We start from the raw sequence: 25,007 nt of genomic DNA, 5'->3' as shown, positions 1-25,007 counted from the left end.
AAAAACAAACAAAAAAACTGCAAAAATAATAATTTTACTACATTAAACAAATGAATCAAGGTAGATATATGACTAAATCATTCAGAAAAATAAGAAATAGTCATAATCTCACAGATGATTAGTGAGAGTTTATGGAATGCAGGAATGGTTCTTACTACAACATTCACTCAATGCAATTCAACCTATCAACAGACTATGAAATCAAACCATATAAACTGCGTGTGAAAACTGAATCCGTTCTTCCTAAGGTCATGAAAAAGATAACAAATTCTCCTTCACTGATCCTGGTCAATGTCATTATGGAGGTCTTAGCTTAATAACTCAAGACAGAGACATAAAATTGTATTTATAGAATCTATAATTGTCTACATAGAAAATCCAAAATAGTTCACAGGAAAAATGTCACAAGAAATATTGTTAGTAAATGTATCTCGGATATCTTCAGGCTACGAGATTAGCAAACAAAACAAAATTTTTAATAAACAGGTGGAAATTGAACAGAAACAAAGAGAAGAAACTGCAAAAATGATAGCAAGATAAGTATCATTCATATACCAAATGTTTAGATCCATTAAATACCAATGTTTAGATCCAATTAGGCATGTCTTATTGATTTTTCATGAGAATATATTGAGTTTTATTAGTGTATTTGTAATTTAGATAGGATTTCATCATTTTAGAAGCCAATTTACCTGACACTTAAGGCTTCTAGATGGCCATGCATCTCTGCCTGACATTTTAGATTTAACTATTATAGTTTAATTTAGTTTGCATTTTATCATATCGTGTATTTATATATTTAATAGTTACAATGAATTATTCTAGAGATGTCATAAAAACTGCAATTTTGTATTCTGTTTCCATCTATCTGCATGTCTGATTGTTAGGAGGTACTTTTGACTCTCTTCAGCCAGTTCTCCTGAAATTATTTTTGATTTGCAAATAAATGATTTACATTACTACTTTATGACTTTTTTTTTTTTTTTTTTTTGGCTGGGGCTGGGTTTGAACCTACCACCTCCAGCATATGGGGCCCGTGCCCTATGCTTTTGAGCCACAAGTACCACCCTACTTTATGACTTTTTAAAGTTTTAGATTGTTAAGACTTTTAACTTTTTCCCCATCTCCTTCTTTTTATATAAACATGTATGTTTCTAGTTCTCCTTGATTAAATCAATATTAAATTCTAGTATCATGACCACACAATCACCATACTTACAGCGAAACCAGGTTGTACACTGTCATGACCTGAATTTTGTTGCTCAGAAAGGATATTTTGAAGCCCCAAAACACCGCTCTTCAGAATATGTCCTTATTTGAAAATAAAGGCTTTGGTAGATGTATGGAGTTAGAATGAATTTATTAGAATGGTCCTGAATGTGATATGACTGGTGTACTTTTAAAAGGGTAAATTTGGGAACAGAAATAAATGCACATGTAAGGAAGATAATGTGAACAGACACAGGGAGAAGATGGCCATTTACAGGCCAAAGTACACCTGAAATTAAGAAAAAGGCCTGGAACACATCTTTCCCTAGAGCCTTCAGATAAAGCAGGGTCTTTTAGTAAGTTGATTTTGTATTTCTAGTCTACAGATCTATGAGACAGTGTGTCTCCATCGTTAGGGTCACACAATTTGCAATACTTTGTTATGGAAAAACCAGGAAACTAACACACATATATAATTAATATTTTAATATACGTATTAATACATATACATACACTATGATTTCATTCTATAAAATATTTTTTCTGGAGTGTATAATTACCCAACCCCTTATATTGTTTTCTTTTCTTCATTTCTAAGTATAAATCATTGAGCCCCAATGCAGATAATATTGATAATACTTTTTTTCATAAAATTCTGACTCAGAATATAGAATTAAGGTTTGTCATTTGATAAAAACTGATTCAGAGCAGGAAAAAAGAGACTAGGATCAGCCAGAAGCAGGATGGCCATAATAATTCATTTCCTTACACATGGGTAAATCACTAGATCACCTCCAAAAGTGGTTTGCAGTATTAACCAAGGAGCTACCTTCTGAGACTCACATTGCAGGACAATTAGTACAAAAGAGGAAGATGGTTCCTGTAGTTCCACCCAACTATACAAAGGAAGTACAGATGACAATCTGAAAGAGTCATGCTGTTCCTTTCATTCATTTACATAATGAGCATTTATAAATTTGTGGAAACATTTAACCCTATCTGTATTTGAAAAAGCTAATTTCTTTATATCTGACCAAAATGTTACTGAACAAAGTTATCTATTGTAGCTAATTAAGGTCAATGTATAACTGTGTGGTGATGATCTTTGAAATGGCTTTACAACTGATTTACAAGACAAGAGGAGAACAGCCATTGTGTATGGATTAGGATATTAAATAATAATTACATTTACAAATGTATCCTGGAATGGACAGCACAGGATTGTATATTTTCATTTTTGAATTAAAGTACTATTACAAAAATATCATAAGTTATAAAACGCACTATTTCTGTGGAAAGTGCAGATGTGCAGTGTGTTGGTCTGTTCCTGCTGTTATGATGACTGGGTGATTTATAAACATCATCTATTGCTCAGGGCCAGGTATAGTGGCTCACACCCATAATCTCAGAACTTTGGAAGGTCAAGGTATGAAGATCATTTGAGCCCACGGGTTCCAAGCCAGCTGAGGCAGCATAGCAAGACTTCATCTTTATATGGAGTGCACCTGTAGACGCAGGTACTCTGGAGGCTAAAGTGGAAGACTGATTAAGCCCAGGAGTTGGAGAGAGCAGTGAGCTGTGATTGTGCACTGCACTCCAATGTGGGTGACACAGCAAGACCCAGTCTCTACAATCAGTCAACCAATAAATGTATTGCTCTCAGCTCTGAGGACTAGAAAGTGTGAGATCAAGTGAAAGCAGATTTGGTGTCTGGTGAGGGTCTTTTCTTGCTATTAAGATGGTGTATGGCTGTGTCCTCAGATGACAGAGAATCTAGTTAGTTCCCTCAGGCCTTTTTATGAGACACTAGTCCATTTGTGAGCATGGAGCCCACATGACCTGATCACCTCTCAAAGGCACATTAATAATTTTAAATTGAGAATTAAATTTTAACATATGCATTTTGGGGGACACACACATTTGGATTATAGCATGGGGAGAATTAACTTCATTGACCTATGTTATAAATACAATATTTCAAAATATCATAAAAATAAAAGCCTAAGCCCTAAAAGACAAAAATCTTATTATCATAGCTGAAAGAAAAAGGGTAAAATCTTCAAAACAGAATAAGTTGCAATAGTCAGTTAGAAAAAAACACAACCAAAGAAACAAATATATTCAAAAACTATCCAAAAACCCATAAAAATATGTATAATTCCCTTAGTTAAGTAGAAATAAATATGAAAATAATTATGAATATAGATAAAATGAAAATCATTCATCTTTTTTGAGTAAGATTGAAATAATACAAAGCTGTGTTTTTGAGGAAATTTATTTTCAGAAAGTGATGATGGAGATGCAAAAAGATTTAGATAAAAGTTTGGTTATCTCAGCATTAATTGCAGAGGGAAAAAAGTGAGGAAATAGCCTACATACACAGAAAAGAAAAAGTGTTATATACATATAATGAATTGATGAAAATTTAACATGGAAAGGTATTTGGAATAGAGTTAGTAATTAAGCCAGTTAAAAACTATAAAAGCTATTAACTACAGAATAATATGTCCCCAAATAGCAGCAAGGATTATTCCTGATAATATTATTGATTACTTAAAAATTCACTGACCACTGCTGTGTAATAGATTTTCTTCTAGACACTGCAGGATATAGAGGTGGTTAAAAGGATGTCCCTATCCTTACTCAGTGTAAACTCTAATGGAGAGTATTATCACCATAAAGCTGACATTTATTTTTGCAACGTAAACATTAAACATGTAATAAACATAAAAATCATTAATTAATGTTTCCCTTTTTCAAGCATCGTATAATCCAAAGTATATAAGACAGGCTTTAATATGAGATGGCTTAAATAGACATAGTGTCATAGTGTTTATATTTAAATTCAATAGATTCTGGTTTCTTTTCCCTAAATTTATAGAACTAAGGTAGAAAAGGCATCTGTTTTAGAGAAACTATCTCAATACATTGTTAAGGAATGAACTCCTCTTACTTTTAACAATCTGTGACAGTGCTATTTCAAGCTTTTAAATCATCATCCTTGATATCTTGTATTTAACCAGACATTAAGAGGGCATACTTTTTTCCCTTTATTTTAAAATTCTCTGCTTCATTGGGTAAGTGAACAAGATTATTTATAAGATTTCTCTGGTGAATATTTTTGCACATGCAAAAGACAAGTCCATGGAATAAAATCTATTCAGTTAGACTTTGTTACCTGCAGTGCTCTAAGTACTGTTGTTGTGTATGAAAGGACATGGTAGAATCACGCATGTTTGTTTGAAGTCATCCTTTATAAAGCTAATAGAGGGCCACAAATTAGTGTATGTCTTTCCCCAGCCATTGTTCCCTAGCTTGCCTGCTTGCTTCCTTGGAATTGTCTACTACTCAGGAGGCATATCTGATGGTCATAAAGATTCTTAGCTTTCTTCATTGTTCTCACAGATAACATGGCCCAAGTGAAACTCAGGATATCTTTCAGGTGGAATGGCTGCTTTCCAGTGGAATGGCTGACCGACCTAAACAAGTAACTCCTACGGAGGAACTGAGTCAGCAATCACTGTAACACTTACCCACAAACCAACTAAGCAAAGAAGACAATTTCTTCATTTTTATGGTTCTGCCCTGAACCCAGCCAATTCGCAGACCCAGGTCCCTACCCTTCTGCCTGCCCAACTATGTTTAAAAATCCTTTCTCCAAAATTTGCAAGGAGATGGATTTGAGGAATCTTCCAGTCTCCTCACATGGCCCTCGTGATATTAAACTCTTTGTCTGCTGTAACATGTGCTATCTCCACACATTGGCTTCCTCTTGAGCAGCTGACAATTAGCCAGGTTGGGCTGTAACAAGTTATATAATAGCTATTAAAAAAAATCAAGACCAGAAGACACAAAAGTACATGAAACAGGAAGCTCTAACACATGTAACCATTTATAGCATTAATAACAGTGATAGGGAGGTGAAGAAGAATGAGGTTTTTCTTGAGTCTTTGTGTGGCAATAGCACCATCTGTGCTTATGGTGTGCAACTGATGAGTCCTAGGAGGACAGCTGATAGAGACAGGGACGATGTTAGACTTGCCTCAATCACCATCTCCCGCTCTAGGCAGCTCTTCACTCTACCCAAATGCCCGTGGACACGGCTCACTTTAGAGCATTTCTAAACACTCCAGGTTGCTGTCATCCTCATCTCCACCCAGGACCCACCGTACCTTTTTCAGAGCCTTTCTTTCCATCTGTTCCATGTTAATCACATGTTTTTCCACAATAGACAAATGTTTAAGTTTCTTTTTCACTTTTTTTAAGTGCCTTTTTTTTTTTGGTTCAACCATGTTTGAACTAAACATTCTTGGTTTCTAAAAGAGATATTTCTGCATCCACATTTGTTATAGCCTTTTCACACATGTCAAGAGGTGAAAGCAACCCAAATGTTGACTGAAACATTAATGAATGAAGAAAATTAGACTATACATTGGACGGAATATTATGCATCCTTACAAAATGAAAGGAAATCCTGTCACCTGATGCAACATTGCAGAATAAATGTCACAGAAACTATGTTATTGACATTATTCAGTAACAAAAGGATGGAACTGTCTTATTTCACTCATGTAAGTCTAACTTGGTCTAATGATAGAAACAGAGAGTAGACAAGTTGTCGAGCCAGAAAGGGGAAGAATTAGTGTTTAATATGGATAGATTTTCAGTTTTTTAGGAAGAAACTTTTCTAGATGCATGTTGGACTACATGGGAATATAATTACTGGCATCAACTGTACACTTAAAATGGTTATGATAGTAAATAATGCTTTTTATCCTAATGAAAGTCATGCTAAATTTCTGCAGGAGTAGTAATTCTATGAGTCATTTAATTACTTCTAAATGTATTAAATCATTTCCAGATTAACTAGAATATTGAATGACAACTGAAGTTGGCAGCATCCAGTCCTATATGTATAGTATAGCTCATGCTCAGCCCAATGTTGGTTTCTATTTACTATATTAACAAGAAGAAGGGGAAACCTGAAACCTCACATGCAGCTCCTACTCTTATTTGCACCACTACTGATAATATGATTGAATGTTTGCCTGATGACAACTTTAGAAATATTGAGGGAATGCAGTTCACTAAACATGAAATAAATGCTCTCAAAATGACAGGTGCTGCTTTTGTTTACACATATAACAAACTACATCCTCACCAAACTCTGAAACACTGCTTGATATAATCATAAGAAATAGCAGCACTGGCTTGATAATGAAAAGTGTAAGCCTCTGTATTTATTCCAAACCATTTTCTACCATCTGAGAACATACAAATATCTCCCTCAAATGTAGATGTTGTCATTTAGAAAGCAGCAGAAAAAGATGTACAGAAAAAGGAGCTGAATGCTCTTTACTCCAAGAGAGCAGTGTCAATTTGCTAGGGGCAATATCTGACTTTGAAGAACATAATTTCTAGAACACTGAGATAGCTATATTTTGAACAATAGTGTCTATGTCTCCTCTTAGTAAGGAAATGATAAAGGAAAAAATCTCAAATGTGTATTGCTGAACTAGTATTTGAATTTCAGGATATTAATAAAAGACAGAATTAAATGATACTTGGCACACACAATATCATTTTCTTATTCAGAAATATCATCTAGTATATATTTGCCTAGTATAGAATATGCATATCTTATAGTAGATGCTGTTTGTATATTTAAAAAAGAAAAAAGGGCCTCAAATTTGTAACTGTAATTTATATCTGTAAATGACAAAGGCCCGAATTCATTAAGTCAAAATGTAGAAGGGTTAGGATTTTCCAGGTTAGATAAGGAGCACATAGAATGCAGAGCTCAAAGGATGTTACTTGAAGAGTCTTGCTCTCTGTCCCAAAGCTCTCCTTCTGGCAGTCTGGATTAACTGGCATGGTTACTATTGTGACTTAAACAGCTTTAGGTTTAAAATTCACCATCTCAGCAAAATAAATCAGCACTAATCATCAGTGCCACATATATCATGTGCTTGCCATTTGGTCAATTTCAAGGTCTAGAGATATTCAATATTGATTTGAATCTCATGTCCATCCTCCATATTCAAAGGATTATTGAAGGGCAGTCCTGAAAATTAAAAAGAAAAAAAAGAAAGAAAGAAAGAAAAAAAGATATTCTATCACTAGAAGATGGAGAATGGAATACTGGATGAAGAAGAAAAACTACAGGGCCAAAAAAGCAATTAAAATATGGCATACATATACATAAGTGCAGAACAAGATAACATTATGTGATTTCAAGAGTGGCAGAAGCATAAGCCTAGACTTTTCACATATGGAGAAAACTTTTCAGAGTACAATGATAAAGAAATATATTAGGACGTTTACATCATTCCGAGTATATTTAAAAGACAAATGACATTTCCACGGCCAGGCATGGAAAGATAATGTTAGACAGAGTGAAGTACAAAACATAGGAAAGCATAGATGTGAGGGAAAGTGTAGTTGGTTGATGTTAAATAAGAGATAAATTGCAACATGTCAATTCTTTGTAACTTTCAGCCAAATACACTTGAAGTTATTGACTTCTGTTTTCACCTGCGAGGGAGAACTTACTCTTCACCATTCTTAAAAAGTGGGGCTTACCTGGGAATTCAAGATTGGTTTACAATAAAAAAAAAAAATAATAAATGCACTATAACATATTAATGGATAGAAGAGAAGTTGCTGAATAAGGATGAACAAATAAGTAATTTCTCAAAATGGAACCTGCTCCATGGTGAAGATGTTCTGAGTGCTGTAGAAATGACCATAAATGCTTTAGAATATTTCATAAGCTTAGTTGATAAAGCATAGCAGGGTTTGAGAGGATTGACTCCAGTTTTGAAAAAGTTCTTCCGTGGGCAAAATGCTGTCAAAGAACATTGAGTGCTGCAGAGAAATATTTCCTGACATGAAATATCAATTGATGTAGCAAACTCTACTGCTGTCTTATTTTAAGAAATTACAGGCACCTCAACTTTCAGAGCAACACCCTGATCAGTCATCAGCCACAACCTTGAAGCAAAGACCATCCAGTAGCAAAAAGATTAAAACCTGCTGAAGACTCGGATGATTGTTAGCACTTTTTATCAATAAAGAAAGTTTTTATAAAGGCCTGTACTTTTTAAAGACATAATGCTATTGCATACTTAATAGATAATAGTGTAGTGGAAACATAACTTTTTATGCACTGTGAAAGCAAAAATTTGTGAGACTCACTTTTTTGAGTTTGCTGTTTAGCTTTATTTCAGTGGTCTGGAACCAAACTCACAATATTTCTAAAGTAGGACTTTAATTGTAAAAGTAGGTAAGAGATCAAAAGGGACATGGATTATTTGAACAATAATCTCAACTCAATTAACTTAATTGACATTTACAAGACAATAAACCAAATATGCAGAATATATGTATATTAATTTCCAAAGCACATGGATATTCAATGACATAATTTATACTGTGCCATAGAATTGTCTCACTAAATTTTTAAAAACTAAGATTGCATAGAGATGTTCTTGTACTCAAATTTAATAAAATTACAATGAAAAAATGACAAGAAAAATTGAAAAACTTGCAAGTATTTACAAAGTGAGCTACATAAATCTAAAAATCTCATTAGCAAAAACAAATCAAAAGTGAAATAAAAAGTATTTTAATTAAAAACAAAATTACAACATACCTAAATTTGTGCAAAACAGCTAAAATGGTAATTAAGGAGAATGTTAGAAATTTAAATCTGTTTTAAAAAATAAAGTTTTAGGTTCGGTGCCTATAGCTCAACCGGCTAAGGCGCCAGCCACGTACACCTAAGGTGGCGGGTTCGAATCCCCAGCCCGGACCCGCCAAACAACAATGATGGCTGCAAACAAAAAAATAGCCGGGCGTTGTGGAGGGCGCCTGTGGTCCCAGCTACTTGGGAGGCTGAGGCAGGACACTCGCTTGAGCCCAGGAGTTGGAGGTTGCTATGAGCTGTAATGCCATGGCACTCTACCCAGGGGGACAGCTTGAGGCTCTGTCTCAAAAAAAAAAAAAAAAATAAATAAATAAATAAAGTTTTAGAATCAATAATCTAAGCTTCCTCTTAAGAAACTAGGACAAGATAAGATACAAGAGGGAAGAAGAAATCGATAAAGTTAAAAACAATAATCAGTGATACATAAAATTGGTCTACTAATAGAGAAATTAATAAAAACTAAACATTGTTTATTTGAAAAATTATATAATTGAAGAAAATCTTAGCTATATTAATACATAAGTTCAGAAAGAAAATTCAAATTACCAGTTTCAGGAATGAAAGAGAATATATCGCCACAGATTCTAAAAGTAGTGGGAATAGTATGAGCAACTTGATAATATGTAAAATTTGCAAACTCCTTGAAGACAAATTATCAAAACCTATGCTGGAAGCAATAGAAAATCATAATAAAACTTTATTTTTTAAAATATTGAATTTGTAATTAAAAACATTACCACAAGGAAAAGTCTAGGCCAAGATCAATTCAGTGAGGAATTCAATTAATACTTGAGAAAAAAAAATAACATTTTTACAAAAATACTTTCAGAAAATACAGATAAGTTTAAGACTTATCATATACATTTCACTATTAAAAAAAAAAAACTACCAAATAGTTTGGACATGAACATAACATTTCTTAAAATAATTTAGATAATTCCATCTAGCAAGGTAATTAAAGGAAAAAAAATCAGATGATAATGTTAATAAAGGTAGAAAAAAAACGTTAAATAATTCAACACCAATTTTTGAGAAAAAAATTATCAGAAAACTGGAAATAGAAGATAATTTCCCAAATCTCACAAATGGCAAAAAAAAAAAAAAAAAAAAACAAACAAAAAACCATGCACTATAGATAACACTGTATTTTCATATCGCCATTTGTCACTTTCTCCTGAAATTGGGAATGAGGCAGAAATCTTGCTCTTTGCACTTGTGTTGGGCAGTTTATTAGAGGTCTTAGCAAGAACAATGAGAAAAAAATAGTAATAAAAGATGCAATGATGAAAAGGAAGTCACAAAATTGTCTTTATGCATCTGAAATCCTAGAAATTGTCACTATTCACTTAACCAAAATGTACAAGGTCATAGAATAAAATGTTGATCCTTTGTCTTTTTTTAAGAAATTACCCAGGAACAACTGGGAAAAAAAATTAAAAATACAATTTGCATTGCATCAAGTAAATGAAATATGTGATGTATATTTGAGGAAAGATATGCTAGGTTTCTACAATAAACATTACAGAGCATGGCTAAAAAAGACCAATAATGATCTAAAAAATGGGGAAAGGAATGTTCTTGCTTTGAAATAGATTTAATACAAACCTAATCTACTCATCTTTTCTCTTGTAGAAATTGATAAGCTCTTTATACAATTTTGACATAAATACAAAATATGTAAGAAATCAAATAATTTCATAAAGAAAACAAAAGTATAGTTTGGATCCTATCTGATTTCAAAAGTTGCAGTTAGTGCTGGCATAAGAAGAGACCAATTGGTTGTTGAAACAAAACAGAGTTTAGAAATGGATCAAAGGCGTTAAAACAATTCAATGAGGAAAGGAAAATCATTTTAACACTTGACAGTGGAAAATTGAATGTCTCTATGTCACATTATGTATTTAAAAAAAGTGAGTTTGATCATGGCCTTAAATGTTAAAGTTAAAAATATGAGGCTTCTAAAATTAAACGAAAGAAAATATACTTATGATTTTGGGATAGGCAAATAATTTCAGGACACAAAATTACAAAAGACAGATAGGAAAATTACAGCTAAGGAATTATATCCATACTAAATAAAAATCTTCCATCACATAATGTGAACATGGACCACTAAAAATGTACATATTTGTCCAGATATTTCACAACAGGAAATGGATGATGAGCTAGTAACCACATAAAAGCATGTTCAACATAATCGGTCATCACATATACAAGGGAAAGCACAATTGGATACCACTATATCCTCAAGAGAATAAGAGAATAGCTAACATTTAAATCTGACATCTCTACTCAAAATAGATTGTGGCAGGTGCCTGTAATCTCAGCTAGCCATCAGGAGGACTGCGGGAGCCCAGGAGTTTGAGCTTACTGTGAGGCAGGCTGAGGCCATGGCACTGTTGCCTGGGTGACAGAGTAAGCAGAAAAAAACAAAAGAAACACACACACACACACAAGCATTTGCCTTGTATAATGTTTAATCCCGGCCTTTTGGTGTGCTCATCGGCAGAATAATAATAATAATATTCATTGTACACAAAAGATAAGTTTTTATTCCTCACGCCCTTCCCACCTGACCTTTGTCTTCATTTCTTATGTTTATTATATCTCCTTATGCAGGTACGTGCCAGTTGTTTATCTCATAATTACTAGTGAGTACATGTGGTGTTTGTTTTTCCATTCCTAAGATACTTCACTTAGAGTAATGCCTCTCATTCCATCCAAGTTGTTGCAACTGACATTATTTCGTTCTTTTATTATTATTATTATTTGAGACTTATTGAGGGTACAAAGAATTAGTTTACACTGATTGCATTTCTTCTATAAGCCCCTCTTATACTTGTGTCCAGCCCCCAAGAGATGTGCCATACACCATGACTCTCTATCCCCCACACTTCTCCCCTTGCCCCACTTGCCCATTCACCTATCCCCATCTCCCGTATTAGTTTATCTACTGCCTTCATATTAGAATTGAGTACATTGGATTCTTGCTTCTCTATTCTTGTGATGCTCTACTAAGAAGAAAGTGTTCCATCTCCATCCAGGTTAATACAAATGATGTAAAGTCTCCATCTTTTTAATGACCGAATAGTATTCCGTGGTATACTATACCACAGCTTGTTAATCTATGTCTTTTTATGGCTGAGTAGCACTCCACTGTTTGTATATATAACATTTTTCTTATTGAATTAATACTTAGGCTGATCCCACATCTTTGCAATTACAAATTATGCTATAATCAATATTTGAGTACAGATGTCTTTTTGATAAAATGACTTCTTTTCCTTTGGGTAGATACCCAGTAGTGGGATTGTTGGATCAAATGATAAATCCATTATTTCTTTGAGAAATATCCATACTGTTTTCCATAGAGGTTGTACCAATTTTAGCATTCCTTTCTGTCTGTATCCACATCAACATCTATTGTTATTTTCCTCTTTAACAATGGTCATTCTGACAGGGATCAGATTATATTAAATTGCGGTTTTAATTTGTATTTCCCTGATGATTAGTGCTATTGAGCATTTTTTCATATTTTGTCAGCCATTTGTCCAACTTTTTTTGAAATCTAATTTTTATATATTTTGCCCCTGTTTTAAAGGAGTTGAGTTCCTATGATGATTTGTTTGAGTTATTTGCCTATTATGAATTTTAGCCCTTTTTTGCGTTTGTGTACTATAGTTAGAGAATAATTTCTCTCATTCCATGGGTTTTCTATTTACTCTCGATTATTTCCTTTACTGTGCAGAAACTTTTTATTTAATTAAGTCCCATTTACTTATTTTGTTATTGCTGTGTTTGCCCTTGCATCCCTGTATTTGGGGGTTTAAGCATAAATTCTTTGCTTAAACCAATGTCCAGAAGAGTTTTCATACGTTGAGTGTTTTATAAGTTTTCCCACACATGCAATGCTTTTTACATCACTCCCACACATCCTATATGTTATCTGTAATGGTTTTAAGTATTAATGGTGATTATTTGAAGTTTGAAAAATATATGGTAAAGAAGTGAAAAGCGTATTGATTGCCATTTAACTGAAATAGCATTTTAAACTTGGTAAACTGCATTTACAAAGCTGTCTCATAAGTCTTTAAAACTGTGTTACAGTATGTGATGTTTGTCTTAATCTGATTTTAGTTAGGGTATTTCAATATTAATATCAACTCGATACAGATTTTATGGTTATGGGACTATCAGTATAGAATTAGGGGGGTATAGAATTAGTTAGGCTTACTAACTAATATATAGTTAATATCAACTTGATACAGATTTTAGGGTTATGGGATGATATAGTATAGAATTAGTTGGGGGGTATAGAATTAGGTAGGCTTACTTTAACAGTAACTTTTAAGCAACTAGAAACTTCACACATCTGGGTTCTACCAATCTGCAAGGGTGCTAGACAATGAGGAGATTACTGTATTCAGTTCTAGATCTGCCTCTCATCTGGACTGTCATTAGTGTATGAAAATACCACTGACTTGTGTGCATTGGTTTGGTAACCTGAGATTTTTGCTGAATTTATTTATTAATTCTAGGAGTCCTTTGGTGGAGTATTTAGGGTTTTCCAGATAGAAGATCATGTCATCAGCAAACTGGGATAGTTTAATTGCCCTTACTTGATTCTGGATACTCTTTATTTCTTTTTCTTGCCTGATTTCTCTGGCTCAGACTTCTAGTAGTATGGTATATAAAGTGGTATTGGTGACCATTCAATCTTGCCTTGTTCCCATTCAATCTTCTCCATTCAGTATGATGTTGGCTATGGGTTTGTCATATACGGCTCTCATAATTTTAAAGTATGTTCCTTTTATGCCTTGTTTGTTGAGGGTTTTCATTATGAAAGGGTGTTAGATTTTACTGAATGCCTTTTCTGTGTCTGTTGAAATAATCTTACGGTCTCTCTTTTTGCTTCTGTTTATGTAATGAACCATGAGTGTTGCCTGGCATATGTTGAATCAGCTTCGTATCACTGGGATGAAGCCCACTTGATCATGTTGTCTTACCTTTTTAACATGCTGTTGAATTCAGATTCTAGTATTTTCTTGAGGATTTTTGCATCTATGTCCTTATGGAAAGGACATTGGTTTTTAGTTTTTCTTTCCTGGCTTTCTTATCAAGGTGATTTTGGCTTCATAGAATGCTTTGGGGAGGATTCCCTCCTTCTCTACGCTATGGAAGAATTTCTGCAAAGTAAGTGCCAGCTCTTCTTTGTAAGGCTCGTAGAATTTGGCTATATTCATCTGATCTGGGGATTTTTTTATTGGGAGATTTTTGTTTGTTTGTTTGTTTTCGAGACAGACTCTCACTATGTTGCCCTTGGTAGAGTGCTGTGGTGTCCCAGCTCACAGCAACCTCAAACTCCTGGGCTCAAGTGATTCTCTTGCCTCAACCTCCCAAGTAGCTGAGACTACAGACACCTACCACAAAGCCCAGCTATTTTTTGTTGCAGTTGTGATTGTTGTTTAGCTGGCCTGGGCCAAGTTCAAACCCACCACCCTTGGTGTATGTGGTTGGCACTGTAACCACTGTGCTACAGGCGCCAAGTCTTATTGGGAGACTTTTGTCCTTCTTCAATCTCACTATTCACTGTTGCTCTATTCATGTCATCTGTTTCTTCCTGATTCAGGCTTGAGAGGTTGTGTGTTTCCAGAAATTTATTAATTTCTCCCATGTTTTCTAATTTGTGTGTGTATAGCTTTTCATGGTACTCCTGGATGATATTTTGTATTTATTTGGTATCAATTGTATTGTCTCCTTTTCAATTCTTATTGAGCTCATTTGAATTCTTTTTCTTCTATTTGTGGTGAATCTGGCAAGTGGTCTTTAAGTTTTGCTGATCTTTTCAGAGAACCAACCTTTTGTATCAGTAATCCTTTGTATTTTTTCTTTCATTTCCATTTACTTCTGCTCTGAGCTTTGTTATTTCTTTTCTTCTGCTTACTTTTGGTTTTTTTGCTCTTTTCTTAGTTCTTTGAGATGTTATCTCAGGTTATTAATTTGTAGTTTTTCTGTCTTTTTTTATGTAGGCATTAAAGGCTGTGAACTTTCCTCTTAAACTACTTCTTCTGGATCCCATAAATTTTAAAAGCCTATTTCCCCTTTGTCGCTCAGTTCAAGGAATAATTTAATTTCCATATTAAGTTAACTTGCTACTATTAGCCTGATGTGTTTTCCTTTTTTAGGTTAGTTGTTGATTTGTCTAGCAGGTTACAAAATTTTCTCCAGATTAATGGCCATGGGTTTTGAAGATGTCCTATTGACTATGAACCTTTCCAGTATTGGATGACTGGATATCTGAATTTCTGGCAATACCAGGGAGTTTTTCCTCGATAATTCCTCCCAACAGATTGGCTGTGGTTTTTGCTTTTTCTTCTCTTCCCTCTGCCCATCAGAGTTGCCTGTAATTTGCATATTGGCTCTCTTTCCATAGTCTCATATTCTCCGAGTAATTGTTCATTCTTCATTATTCTTCTTTCTGCCTCTTCGTCTGACTGGGTTAGACTGAGAGCCTCCACGCTCTGAGATTCTTTCTTCAGTTTTACCTAGCCTGTTGGTGAAACTTTCTATTGCATTTTGAAATTCCCTAACTAACTCATTGCTTGTAGTTCTATTATGTTCTTTCTTACACTGGCTAGCTTTTTAATGACTTTTTTTTTTTTTTGGCAGTTTTTGGCTGGGGCCGGGTTTGAACCCACCACCTCCAGTATATGGAGCCAGCGACTTACTCCTTTGAGCCACAGGTCCTGCCCCTCTTAATGACTTTTTATTTTCCTGTGATGCCCTGAAATATTTGTCCTCTTTGTGTTGTTTTTCAACTTTCTCTTCAGTCCCATTCACCTAAATGCTGTCTCTTTTCTGAATCCCATTTCTGACCTTTTGAATTTCCTTTGGGTTGGGGTCCATTGCTGTAGATTTTTTGTGATCCCTTGGGGATGTTAAAGTAGCTTGTTTTTCATGTTGGCAGAGTTCTTTTGCCTGTTCCTTCTTATTAGAAACCTGTTCTCTCAGCTCAGGGCTGATAAGTTTGTGGCAAACCTGTTCTCCTTTCCTGGGAGCTCTCCTACTTAGTGAGAAGAAACAGAGGCCCCTCTGTGCTTTTGCGATCTACCCCAGAACACTCTAGGAAGAGAGGAACAGATGCTCTGAAAGCCAATCATTCAGTTCTTCCACATTGTCCCATTCCCCTATGATTGTCACAGTCTGAGCTGGTGCTGGATGATCTTTGTATGGAGTGTTGTGTTTTCCCCAGACCCTAGCTGGAAGTTCAGGTTGGGGGGGGGGTGTCACAAGTCCCTTTCCATGGAGGCTGGCATTTCAAGAGATTGTTTCTCCTGGGTCACCCTGTGGTGCTTGCAGAGGCAGCTGGGCTAGGCTATCAAGGTAACGGTTATGGGTGTCAGGGCTCACCTGTTTGCTCCACTCAGGTCCAGGTACAGTGGTGGCGCAAGGCTATCCCTTCCTAGCAGAGCACTGGACAGCTTCTGCTGGGCTGTAAGTACCATGGAAATATTGAGGGTGGAGCTGTGGGACTGGCAGCAGTGTGAGAACCACATTGGTAGAGCCACAAGGTTGGGCAGCAGTGTCAGAGCTGTTGGGTGGAGCCATGGGGCCTAGTAGCAGCATAGGAGGCTTGGAGGTAGAACCGCAGAGCTGGGAAGCAGCATGGCTGTCATAAGAGTGGGACTTCAGAGCCCAAGAGGAATGTAGGAACCATCGGGGTGGAGTCAGGTGTCCTAGCCTCAATCTGGAAGCCATATGCAGGGCCAAAGGACCAGCAGCAGCATGGAAGTTGTGGGTGTGGCACTGTGGGGCAGTCCACTGGGTGGCTGTGGTTCTCCCCCTTCCCAGGTAACACTGAGTCAGTTTCCACTGGGCTTCTCAGGTGGCCTCTTTGGAACCCTTTTTGTTGAATCCGCTATGGAGGGTAAAGGTGCTCAGCTCCCATTCATAGGGTGCATGAGAATGTCTACTCCCCCTACTCCCTCCCCACCTGGTTGAGCAATGCAGAGGCTGCTATAGCAAAGGCAAGATCTATATGGACCAGGTGCTCTGGACCTGAGAGCTCAGAATGGTGTCATTTGTAGAAGCCAGCAGGACCCTGCTGTGCCCACTGTCCGGTGCAGTGTCACTGAATAGTCTCCCAGCAGCTCCCTGATCAGTCCAGAAGTCTGCACTGGTGGTGGGGGTGGTTCCCTTATAGCTCTGGCCACAGTGTTCACTGGAGGAACATGGAGCTCCAGGGTTTCCCCTTCTGTCCTGCACCAAATGCAGATGCCTTCTTAAGTACCTCCCACTCTTGACACATGAACCACCCTATCACCTTTTCTTTCATTCTGAAAGTCCCTGCTCAGTTCTTTGTTGATTCACAATGTTCTTTCCAACAAGGCCCATCCATAGGCGGGCATCCTCTTGCAACTTTCATCCCTTCCTTGGGAATGATGCACACAGGCTTGTTATAGTTTAACATCCTGTGAAATTCCTTCATTTTGAAATAATTTTAGATTTACATAAGAGTTGTAAAGGAAGTCCAGTTATTCCTCATACACTTTTCATTCAGCTCTGTCTAATCATGATATAATAGTCTTCAACAAATGTTAATGTTAATTCTTAGTTTTGCCAGTAATACTCTTTCATTTTGGGGGGCCTGATGATTCAATCCAAAATACTAGTGCATTTAGTCATCAATTGTCTTTAGTTTCCTGTTATCTGTAATGGTTTCCCAGTCTTCCTTTGTTTTTCATGATCTTAATACGTTTGAAAAGAACTGGTCAGGTATTTTGTAGAATAGGAATTGTCTATCATTTTCACATAATTATATCTGGAGTAAGGATTTTGAAAAAAAAAATGCTACAAAGTTAAAATGCCCTGTTTTATTTTATTTTATTTATTTATTTTACCACTTTGAGAATATAAGATATCAACATGATTTAATACCGGTGGCATTAACTTGGATTACTTTCTTAACATGCCAGGTTTCTCCACTGTGAGCTTATCATTTTCCCTTTCCATATTCAATATGTTAAAAATGAGCATAGACAGGTAGATAAATAATATATGCTTTTATTTAGCATAGGATAAATAAAATGGGGAAAACAGAAAGAGAGAGACAGAGAGAGAGAAAGAGAAAGAAAGAAAGAAAGAAAGAAAGAAAGAAAGAAAGAAAGAAAGAAAGAAAGAAAGAAAGAAAGAAAGAGAAAAAGAAAGAAAATAAGCAAACAAAAAATGCATCTAGTGTATAAGTTTAGTTCACAGTCAAGGAAAAGGGAATTAAGCTCAATTTTCTGGTCGAAAAAGTATCAGAGTATCTGTGGACACAATTTAAAACCACTACAGCAATTAGTAAGTATTTGGAGGTGGGTAGTTGAATAGTATGCAACTATTCTGTTCCTTCTTGAAGTTTTATTTACTAAATTCATCTTGCATTGATGAAACTTGCCTATACTACATATTTCTGTGAGGTATTTTTCTCCATTTATTATTTTGAATTCTCTTCATTCCCATCTGTTTGCTCAATAATTCATTTATATCAGGAGACTCATACATATTTATTCCCACCTTTAGGACATAACCCAATCTTTGCTATTTATTTTGCTTTCCAAATTGTTCTAACTTACACCACTAGGAACTTTTTCACTTCTTTGTTGATTCACAATGTTCTTTCCAACATTGGGCCTTTGCAACATGCACCACCAGTACCACCCATGTTGCAGCAAATCATGTGATTTCATTATTTTTTTATAGTTGAGCAATAGTCCATTTTATTTATATAATTAAGTTCCCTGTGTGTGTGTATGTATTTATGTATACCCCCCCTACATTTTATATATGTCATCAATGGACAATTTAGTTGATTCTATAGATTTACTATTATGAATATTATTACAATAAACATACAAGTGCAGATATATTTTTTGATATAGTAATTTATTATCTTTTAGGTAGATATTCAGTCGTAGGATTGCTGGATGGAATAGAGTTCTATCTTTAGTTCTTTGAGAAATCTCCATACGGTTTGCCACAAAGGTTGTATTCTTGCCAACTTCTGTATTTTTTTAAACTTTTTACTAATAGTTATTCTGCCTGGTATAAGGTAATAGCTCATTGCGATTTCAATTTTCATTCCTCTAATAATTAGTGATGTTGAACATTTTTTTATGCACATGTTGGTGTCATGTTGAATAGAAATGGTAAAAGAGCAGGCATCGTTAACTTGTTCCACATTCAGTATTTCACCACTGATTATAAGGCCAGTGGTAGATTTGTACAGTGTCCCTTTATCAGGTGGAAGAATCTCCCTTTAACTTCCAATAATTTAAGAACTAGATAAAGTGTTTTTGGTAAATGATTTTTCTGAATTCGTTGACACTACCTCTGTTTTTGTTCAGTATTCTATTCATATGTTGTGCTACATTTATTGATTTTGGAATGTAAATCAGCATTGCCTTTCTGGGATAAACATTTTCTGTTCATTTTGTATACTCTTTAAAGTGTGTTGATAATTTATTTTGCTAATATTTTCTTGAGTAGTTCTGTGTTTATGTTCTTAAGGCATATTTATCTCTAAGATCCTTTCCTTGTAGCTTATTACTATCTTTTTATAATCAGTATAATATTTACATCAAAAATGAATTGGAGAATCCTCTATTTTCTGAAATAATGTGTGAAGGTGATATTATTGGTCTCTAGAATATTTGATAGAATGTACCCATAAAGTATTCAGGATATTTCTTACCTGAAAATTTTATTTTTAACTCACAATATTTACTTATTATAGATAGGTTTATTATCACTTTTTATATCATCTTTGATGTATTTTTTGTTATTCTAGGAATTTGACAATTTTTAATATGCAGACATAAATTTGTTCTCAACTTTTTCTTAAAATCAAAAAGTAACTAAATTAAAAGGAAAAAAATTACTTTCAGAGCCAGTAGCAATGTTATCCTTTTCATCCCTAATTGTCAAAATATCTGTCCTATTATTTTCTTTGTCAAGTCTATCTGAAGTTGTGTCTGTTTTGTTAATATTTTCAAATAGATGATTTGGGGTTTCATTGATATTTCTCTTACTTTTCTGCTTTTATATTACTGACTTATAATCTAATCTTTACTTCTGCTTGCTATAGAATGCATTTCCTTTTCCTTTTCAATTCTTAATGTGTAATTGGTTTGAGGTTTTTATATTTTTCCACTGTGTGTCTTCAGCATTGTATTTTTCCATGAAGCACTGTAATTAGCTACCTTTAATTACTTTCAATTCGATATTTTTGCTTATAATTAGTTCAAAATATCTTATGATTCATCTTTTGATTTTTTTTCTTTAACCTATGGGTTACTTAGAAATATGTCATTTAATTTTCAAATATAAGAGTTTTTCTAAGATTCCTTTTAATTGTCTCTACTTTCATTGTTCTGAAGGAACATTATTTATATTATTTCAGTATTTTCAAATTTATTAAGACTTGTTTTACACCCCAGCGCAAAGTATGAGAGTGCTATATGTATGCTTTATAAGGATGTGTATTCTGTAATTATTGAGTAAATTGTTCTATGAATGTCAGTTAGTTTGACATTTATAGGTTAGACCTAGTTAATTAAGTTGTTTGATATTATTGAAGTCTTCTTTTCTTTGCTGATTTTCTATCCAATTCTATCTAGCAATAATTGAAATAACATATTGAAATCCACAATCATTATTATCCACTAGTCTATTAAAGCATAATTTTGAGTTTATCTAAAATGAATGAATCACTTATGGCTTGCTTATAAATGGAATTATTCCAAAAAATTTCACTTTTCAAATATTAAAATGGTCTTATATGTGTGTAACTTTATGCTTATTCCTCTTCATTTTAAAAGAATCACAAACTGGCCAGGTATGGTGGCTCATGCCTATTATCCCAGCACTCTAAGAGGTTGAGGAGGGTGGTTTACCTGAGCTCAAGGGTTTGAGACCAGGCTGAGCAAGAGCAAAACCCCTAAAAATAGCCAAGTGTTGTGTCCGGTACCCGTAGTCCCAGCTACTTGGGAGGCCAAAACAAGAGAATTGCTTGAGCCAAAGAGTTTGAGGTTGCTGTGAGCTATGATGCCACGGCACTCTCCCAAGGGAAATAAGACTCTGTCTCAAAACAGATAAATAAATAAATAAAAATAAAATAACCACAAACTAATTCACTTAAATAATAGTAGGAGTATAGTACAGAGAAGTTTGATATTTTAATCAACCATTTAGGAGGAAGTTTCCACCTCATAGGTCCATCATTCCACAATTCCTTACTATGTATTCAGTTATTTCTACAACTAGTCCTAGATGTTGTTAGTGGGAAATAACATTTAGAAAATAATGCTTAGGAAATAGTATTTTTGATCACATGAACAGGCTGTGATATCTTTCACCAGTCTGTCTACAACACTTTTTGATTTCCCATCCAGAGTTGGCATCCCCTTACAGTTACATGCTCCTTCTAGTATTTGGGCTGCTACTCCTTACACCAAATGGACCCTAATGTAGGAATGCCAGAATGAAAAAATAAAAACAAACAAAAAAAAAACAGACAAGAAAGACAGAACAAGATGTCTAGTAAAATTCTAATTCAGATAAACTAATAATTATAGCATAAGTAGATCCAGATGTTTACCCAACTCATAATTATACCTTTAAAAAATCTAAATTGAATTGAATATCCTGTATGCAATTTGGTGAGTTGAGCACTCTACCCTCATATAGATGCCCTAGTCACAGCTTTGCTTCTTACCCTCCACTCCAAACAACCAAGTCCACCTCCATATTTATTGTCAGCTTTCACCACTAGCTGTTATTTAGTGTTGCTAAGGTAAACAACAACTGTCACTCACTTCAAACATTCTACAATTAGCTAGAGAATCTACTGTAGAATTACTTAGATCAATGGTTTACTTAGAAGAATGTAAAATTACTGAATTAATGTAATTTTATGCTAATATATAATTTTTAAGCTAATATGTAATTTTTCCTCTAATGACATAGAGTTATGCCTGATATGACATGTTAAAATTCCACATGGAGGCTTGGTGTCCTTAGCTCAGTGGGTAGGGCACCAGCCACATACACCAAAGCTGGTGGGTTCCAGCTCGGCCTGGGCCTGCTAAACAACAATGACAATAAGTACAACCAAAAAATAGCCAGATGTTGTGGCAGGTTCCTGTAGTCCCAGCTACTTAGTTAGGAAGCTAAGTCAAGAGAATCGTTTAAGCCAAAGAGTTTGAGGTTGCTGTGAGCTGTGACACCACAGCACTCTACTCAGAGTGACATAGTGAGATCGTCTCAAAAAAAAAATCCACATGGAAACATAAGTCAGGCAATTATTCAGATGAACTATTCTTTCTGTAAATTTTTAAATAGGGAATGTTTGGCAAGAAACAGCAAGGGAGCAGGCTATAACAGATACTTTTTAAAATGTTAATCCATGCTTACATCAAAGGAAAAACATTACCTTTTCTTTCGTTTGTTAAATGGGGAGATACATTTAAGATATACCCATCTATATATACCTAAATGTACCTTTAAGATATACCTATATATATACCTAAATATATTCACATTTAGTGTATTTTTATGAAGAGTGTTAAATTTTTGTAAAGAGTTCGTTGAATGTTTTGGTTTTCTCTGGTAAGTTTATGCTCTTTAAGTCTGCTGGCGAAAGACTTGTGCTATGGATAATTTAATGGAATATTAGTTATATCAATTTGCTGAAAAATATCTTATTTATTGAAAGGAATCACCTACTACATTTGATTTTATCTCCTATCACATAAGATAGGCCTTGGGCACTTATCTGCATCTTGTCATTAGTCCTCACCAGTATATGACCACTTCCTACTTTTAAAGCATTTTTCCTTTCCCCACTGTACTGTAATACCTCTGAGAGCAAACTTAAAATTCGTCAACTGTGTATATCCACAGGCCCAGAAAATTTAGGGATGCCTGACATTGTCAATGTCCCTCTCTCAGAGGCAGCAACTGTGTTATATATTATTAAAAATAAATACACACGTACATACAACAGAAGCTTACCGTGAGTGACGCGACTCACCCAAGCTTTACCTTTGGCTTTATGATATCATGGGGTGTCTGCAGGTTTGTAGCCTTCTCTGTTTCCGAGACACATGCTGGCTTAGCCCATCTCAGCCCCTAGTCCGGCTGCTGTACGTCCAACACAACCACTGGGAAGCCTGGGGTCTCTCCTGCTGTTATCACTCTCACAGGTGACATTTGCCCCCTCGCTGCCAAGAGGTCAAGGGAGACATCTCGAAATGGGTAGTTAAATATTCATGTGGCATATTTTGACTAATGGGAAGTAGAAAACCGGGACCAGGGTTACTGGCACACAAATTCTCTCTCTCTTCAGTGGTGCACGTGCAGCGCGTCTTGAAGCAGCGACAATGGTACCTGCCCGGCATCTTCTTTGGCTGCTTATTCTGCTCTCCCACTTCAGGTCTTCCTCACGCTCATTGCCCTTAAAAAGTAAACCACCTAATAAAGAATTGGCACTTAGTTTTTCCTAAAAATAATTTTCAACCCTGATGCTTAGGGAAGGTGGGCTAAGGTATTTTTTAGGTACATTTTAAAGTAAGTGACAATGGCTGTCCATATTTTGGATGTGATTCCAAATCAGAGCTCTACTTGACATTTGCTTTTGCTTTCTTTTTTACTTGACTATCAGCTCAGGCTCTTGGCAGACATAAGTGGTCTACCAATTAGACTAGCTATTTAATTATTAAGGTACATTAATATTTTAATACACTAATTTTTATTTGATATGTTCACTCAAACAAGCAAATATTAATTGACCCATCATTCAGAAATCATTTTTCCTTGACTGAAGATCTAACCCAATTATGAAGAAACAAAGGTTAATTTCTGATTTATCAAGGGCACACAGGTGTGGTACGTGTTAGCAATATAGAACATTGGCTCGTGACTCAGAAAGTAATAATGGTTACTGCAGGAAAAAACCAAAAGCATGAGTATAATTTTTTTGATTCCCAATGAGACTTTACAGGGAGTTTGTGTTTAGTGACTACAGAGGTTTCATTTCTGTATTTGATATGTAAAAAGATGATCATGAAATTTTAGCAGTTAGTCTTTCTTGTATTCTTGGGAGGTAATCTCAGTAAAATAATAAAATGAGGCAGAATAGCAAAAAAAAAAAAAAAAGCTACAATTTAGCTGTCATCTTGAGACCCTTGAGTCTGAGACACTTTAAAAGTTTCATCTTACATCATAGCAAATACATTAAACATTCCCTTCTTAAATATTCTTTTGCTGGAAAAGAGAAAAATCATTTTGACAACTGGACATTTAAAAATATTTCAACATGTGTTTGATTTTTTTTTAATTATTTATAAGGAGAGACATTCTTAGTAAACAAAAAATTTAACAGACTTTTGGCAAATATAATCCATCTATGAATACTATATTACTAATTAATGAAGTTGATATATTAAAATTTTTGAAATTCATTTAAATCAATTAATTTTGATTGTTTAGTTTTTCCTTATATATCCTGGAGTAAGTTCATAGTTTCATGTCACTCATTTGAGTGACAGTCTGAAGAGCTCACTGACTTTAGGATACAGAACCAAATAGATATAACACCACTGCCTGCTCCTTTTCATTGATGAAAATTATTCAAAAAGATTAAATGTATTTTCATGTTTAAATGATAAGAAAAACATTTACTCAGCCATTTGTCTATTTATATCTTTATGGATTTGCATCGGGGATGAGAAAGTCTGCGTCCATACCCTTTAGAAGATTACAATTAAGTAAGAAGCTTAGCTCAAAATACTAGCATTAATTAAAGTAAAAATAAAATGCCATGCACATTCAATAAAACTAAAAACGTATAGAATTTTATTGCCTAGTTATTTTCCATTAAAGCCAGGAATTATCAGTAGTTAATTCTGTGTCGTGCTGATTAGCAGGAAAAGTGAATAAACAGGTTTTTTCATTTACTTTCATAGAATATTTTAATTTGGCATGTTCCCTGAAAGGACTCATGAAAGAAGACTCTGGATGACAAAGTCTAAGGATTACCAGTGACTCC

The sequence above is a fragment of the Otolemur garnettii genome, unplaced genomic scaffold (assembly GCF_000181295.1).
Source record: "Otolemur garnettii isolate 467f Iridium unplaced genomic scaffold, OtoGar3 scaffold00008, whole genome shotgun sequence".
NCBI classification, from domain to species: domain Eukaryota; kingdom Metazoa; phylum Chordata; class Mammalia; order Primates; family Galagidae; genus Otolemur; species Otolemur garnettii.
This window is presented reverse-complemented; position numbering follows the sequence as displayed.